Genomic DNA, 6,045 nt, shown 5'->3' with positions numbered 1-6,045 from the left:
CTACACAGCATTGAGCAGACAGAACCCAGACCAGTTGAAGACTGATTGAAAAAAAAAAAGTAGAAATCCCTTACAAAGGGTCAAATCCCACCTACTGGCTGTTTTTGTAAATAAAGTTTTATTGGAACACAACCACACACACTTGTTCATGTGTTCATGTGGCTGCTTTCATGCCACAGTGGCAGAGTGGAGAATGTATGGCCCAGAAAACCTCAATGATTCACCACCTGGCCCTTGATAGGAAAAAGTTACCAACACACAGACACACAGCCTGTTTAACAGGGTCAACCAAAAACATTGCCACAAGAATGCCCAGTTAAAGGAGGAGGCCAGAGAACATGAACGAGAGACTCCATTCTGTCTGGAATCTTCCTGGGCAAAGCAAAGGCTACTGTTTGTAGCTCTTCAGATTCTCGTTGTTACAACTCTTATCTTTAGCTTCAAAAACTTACATCTCATTTTACCATTTTCCCGCTGCATTTGGTTTTTATCATTGTTTTGTCACTCCTTCAGGGTGTTTCTGTAATATTTGTTCTCTCGTGCCAGGAATGGAATGCAATTTGTTCAGTAAAAGTGTTACCTTTTGAGGGCATGTTTTTAGAGCATGCTAACAATGCCAAGTGAAAAAAGTAAAATAGGTAATCTAATTCCAGCCTATGTTTTTAAAAAGCAACATGGATGGACAACAGAGAAATATACAACCATGCCATGAAGATTTGTGTCTATAGAGCTGTGCTTGGTGATTTTTGCTCCTTTCTGTGCACTGTCTTGAAATGGTAATGAATCTGTGCTACCTGTGGAACATCTCTGATTGAAGAAATTCTGGTTTCAGAGCTTCTGTTATTACAGAGACATAGCCTTTAATAGGGCCTCCCACACTGCTACATGTCAGACTCGCTCATAAATCCTACCTGTGATTCATCTACATCGTATTTGTGAAACTGCTTTGGAGAAAAGTCAGTGTGTGTGGAAAATAGCATTACCTGCATTCCTCTGCAATCTTTTGGAAAAAAAGAAAAGAAATCAGCTCATCCCCAAAGTCTGTTTTCTAATGTGCATTCTACTCTTCGGGTTTATTCATGAGGATGGATTCCACAATTTCAGTTGCTTTCTATAATTAGCTTCTTTGTAATCCAGACTTCTAGTTTATGCCAGGGACTAGAAGAGAAATAGCACCTACAGTTTGCTATGGTGGAAAGATATAAGGACGTTGTGCCTTCCAAGGTGAACGCCTACTTCAGTTTTGCCATCTCCTCGCCATGTGACCGTGGGTAAGTCACTGCAGCTGGAGATTGGATCTATGAGTAACTCACTGGGCTTCTGGGAAGACTTAAGAGAGCAATTTTTAATCTAAGCACTCATGTCAGTCTGGTAGACAATAGGTACTTGATATGTTGCCTTCACAAAAAAAGCAATACCTTTCAAACCAGTGAAAGCACTTATTATAGAAGGAAATGCAAAGCGCTTTAAATGGAAGATTCCAAGAGGAAACGATACTTCCTATGTCTCTGACTCAAGTCAGAAACAGGAAGAATATTCATTCACATGTTCTACCAGTTGCATTCCATAATCTATTTGTAAGAACACAGAAAGATGAGTCAGGGGATCCAGGACCAGTTTTGTCTCTATTTAAAAAAAAAATCAATTAATTAATTAGAGAAGTAGAGAGGAAACAGAGGCAGAGAGAGCTGCCATCCACTGGTTAACTTCCCAAATGACTTCAGTAGCCAAGGACAGGCCGGTGCTGAAGCTGGGAGATGGAAGCATAATCCACATCTTCCATGTGAGTGGCTGAAACCCAACTACTTGAGCCTGCTTTGCTGCCTTCCAGGGTGCAACTAGCAAGAAGCTGCTCATCAAGAGCCGGAGTCAGACACTCTGATATGGGACACAGAGACCTTAACCAGCGTTGTAACCATTAGGCTAAATGCCTGCCCTTGCTGTGCAGTATTAAATAAATCAAATCCTCTCTCTGGACCACCGTTCACTCATTTGTAACATGTACATTTTAGACCCAGAGTCTCTCTCAGCTGTGTACTTTCTAACATAAAGATTCCATGAATCCAAATAATTTTGAAGCGTGTCAGATGAATCAAACCAGTGAAGTTTTCCTTAAGAAGTCACCTTAGAAATGAAAATGTATAACACAGAATGTTACAGCTTACTGGGCACTTTTGTATGCATGATCCTCAGAATAGCCCTGGGAGCTAAAAAAGGCAGATATTATGATCCCATGGAACAGAGGAAGAGACGGGTTCAAGATCACACAGCTAGCAAGTGATCAAACCTGTACATGAATCCAGTTCTACCTGAAACCAACTTCTGCAAACTTTCTACTCTTCCAAGAATACATTACAATACTCTAATTGTTTGCTTTGAAGACCTTAAGTTTCCAAGGACTCTAATTAAATTACTCATGTATTTTTCTCTTTGATTGGAGCTCGTCCTTGCTCTGCTCAGGGGTTTACCAGCATGGGGCTTTCACTTGCACAAAGTCCTGTTTACAATGTGCACAGTCTAGATTTTATTGAAGGAGAGTCCCCACTAGAAAGACACACCTATGGAGGGCAGCCAGTAGTAGCAGGAGCCAAGAGGGCAAACTCAAAGCTTCACTGTGGCCAAAACTTCTTTCTATGATTTCAGCAGAAAGCTGGAGGAGAACATCCCCAAGTAGAGTTGGGGCTGAGTCTACACTGGGAACCAACTGCTCTCATCGGATGTAGGCTAAACTGGTGGCTTAAGTGCTGCACACCTTGGAGCATCCACCAATATCCAGTTATCACAAAGGTGGTTATTATTTGTTATGTTTACTAATCTATCCAATAGATTGCGAACATCCTGAAGGCAGAAGCTATATGTATTGTTTTCTATATACAAAGTCAACCTTCCATATCCACATGTTCTGCATCCACTGATTCAAATCATCATGAATTGAAAATATTAAAAATGAAAAAGTTACATCATTGCTAACATGTATTGTGTCGTTAAGCATGAAGTGGTTGTGTCTGTCCTGAACATGCATTTTTCTTGACGTTTTCCCCTAAACCATATAGAATAACAACTATTTACATAGCATTCACAACATATTAGGTATTCCGAGGACTCTAGAGATGACTTAAAGTCAAGGGGAGGTTTGGATTGGTCACATGCAAACACCACCTGTTTTATACAAGGGGTATGAGCACCTATAGAAGGTCCTGGGACCGTGTCCTCTAGATTTTGAGGAATAACTATACATGTGTCTTTCTATCTGAACTATTCAAGTCCCTTTGTGCGCTGAGACTTGGTGTTTGTCATATTTTACCCCGGCAGGATCATCCAAGTGGTCTCAAAGACCTCAGCAGACCTCTCCCAACCCTCATGCCTCTGGGTCTCCAACCTCTCTCTGCATTGCTCAGCTCACCTTGTTCATCCTGGCTTCCTAACTGTTCTTCTAATGCATATGGAGTAGCCCCTGGCTCCACTCCTGGTTTTAAAGATTTATTTTATTTACTTGAAAGAGTGACAGAGGGGAAGAGATAGAGATAGAGATAGAGATAGAGATAGAGATAGAGATAGAGATAGAGAGATCTTCCATCGGCTGGTTCACTCCTGAAATGGACACAGCAGCAGAGGTTGGGCCAGGCTGAAGTCAGAAGCCAAGAGATCCATCTGGCTTTCCCACGTGAGTAGCAGGGAACCAAACACACGGGCCATCATTTGTTGTTTCCAGGTGCATTAGCTGGGAGCTGGATCAGAAGCAGAGTAGCTGGGACTTGAGCCGGCACTCTGTTCTGGGATGCCAGCTTCACCAGTGGCAGCTTAACCCACTGCACCACATGCCAGCCTCCCTGCCTCCACTGTGTGAAGGTTCCTCCTTTTTCTCTCACTCTCTCACACTATTTCTGGAATGTTCTTCCTCCAGAAACTTCTAGGCTACCTTCATCACCTCCTTCATGCTTTTACCCATATCTCATCATCTCAGCAAGGCCAAGCCTGTCCACCTACTGAATTCTGTTACCTGCCTTTCTCTGGGCACACTGAACACTCCCAACACTCCTTTCCATGCTCAACTCTTCTTATCTTCCGTGGCACTATCGACTTCTAACATGTAATCGACTTAATATTGTGACTTTTATTTAGTGTTTGTCTTCCCTCTGAAATTTAAGCTCCATGAGAATGGGGGTCTTTAGCTATGTTCACTGGTCTTTGGAAAAGTGTCAGACCCATAACAAATGCTCAACTAAATACAACTGTTGAATTGAATAAAAAATCTCAAGTTTTGCTCCTGCTTGAGCTATTTAAGTCTCTCACAAGAGTCAGGATGACTCTTGTCATATTTTGGACCAAAATATTCCAGCTGATTACTGGGATGCTCCCCTAGCCTGTGTGAAGTCCCTGGCCCTAGTGATGCAGTCCTAGGACATAACTGCCCGCAATTATACGATCAGTTCTTTAAGGATGCAGAAAATACAGCTATTCTACAGCACAGGCCTTTGGCTTTAAAAAGTCTTGTTTCTCCCTATCAACAGTTTCAAAATTAAATTTTCAACATGGGCAAAGATGCCCTAGGGCCCCTGGAAGGTGGAATTGGCTCCTGTTCCTTGGAGAGCGCCAGGCTGGAGCAGAAACTCTGTGGGCTCATCTTCCCCACTCTCATTGTCTTTCCACCTCTACGAATCATTAACCAGACTAATCACAACTAAAACAAAGCTAATAATTGCTCCTTGGAATGTTGGGTAACACCATGGAACAATGCCACAGGCCTCTGAGAATCAGCCCCTAACTCAGCTCAAGTAATTTCTCAGGGGTTTTCACTCAGCCTGTCTTTAAGCTGAATGTTTATCATTTTTCTTTTTATCGTTTCTGGCTCCTCCCTTGCCTTTGAAGTGTCTGAAATCTTTAAGCAGTTGGCTAGTCTCTCTACACTGCAGGTCTTCTCCCTCAAAGAGGGCACCTGGCCAAGAGAAAGCAACTGGAGCTCCTCTCTTGGCTGAGCCCATAAAACAATCAGATTGCTCTGCTGCCTGCCATTTGAAACGTGAGCTCTGCTAAAAGTACAGATAATGCAGTGTGTTCCAAGGAGATTAGAATACCCCAGTGGGATTTCGGGTGAATGGAGAGGGAGAGTACTGAGTACTCCCCACACGGTGTAACCCTCTCTTCCCCAGGTTGCATGGTGTGCAAGGGAAGGTCAAGGGCATGGGCCTGTTCCCTATCCTTTCCATGTGAAGTTACAGGAGCTTACAGAGGGGCAGTTTCCAGGAAACTCTTCGCTTGTCCTTATAGGTACCACTTGATAACTTCCATCAATAGTTACCCTTTCTTGGTCCCAACAATCCCAGATTCCATGGCTCCCTCCAGGGGAAGCAGACTCTCCTGCTACTGCCCTGCTGTTCTCCCCCAAAGTGTGGGCACAGATTTCTTCCACTCCACCCAAAGCTTTAGCTCTGTCAACAATTTCCAAAAGAAGGAATGGGCTCCAGCTCCCCATGCCAAGAGCTGCATACCCCAGCTCAGAACTCAGGTTGAGTGTTCATATTGAAGAGAAAATACGTCATATCTTTGAAGTTTAATTCTCAAGAATAAGCTCTGGGCCCCAAATGGCCTTATTTGTTTAAAGACTACCAAAAATTAGGAGATTGAGGGCAAATGTTGGGCCTAGCAGTTAAAATACTGGTGAATATGACCACATCCCATATCAGAGTACCTGGATTCAACACCCGGCTCCAGCTTCCTGGCAATCCTGACCCTGGGAGGAAGTGGTGATGGCCCAGGTGGCGGTTCCCTGCCACCCATGTGGGAGACATGGAAGCCACAATGTGGATTACATTTCTAGCTCTGGCTTCCTTTCAGCCTTGCCTCAGCCTCCCCCAAGCCTAACCCCTAGGGCATTTGCAGAGTGAGCAGCTGTTGGGAGTGCTCCCTCCTTATCTCACTCTTTCTTTCTTACACAGACTCTCTCTGTCTCTGCCTCTCAAATTTTTTTATTTTTATTTATATATATATATATATTTTTTTTTTTGACAGGCAGGTTAGACAGAGAGAGAGAGAGAGAGAGACAGA

This window comes from Oryctolagus cuniculus, chromosome 1 (assembly GCF_964237555.1).
Source record: "Oryctolagus cuniculus chromosome 1, mOryCun1.1, whole genome shotgun sequence".
Classification (NCBI taxonomy): domain Eukaryota; kingdom Metazoa; phylum Chordata; class Mammalia; order Lagomorpha; family Leporidae; genus Oryctolagus; species Oryctolagus cuniculus.
Note: the sequence above shows the minus strand (reverse complement) of the source record.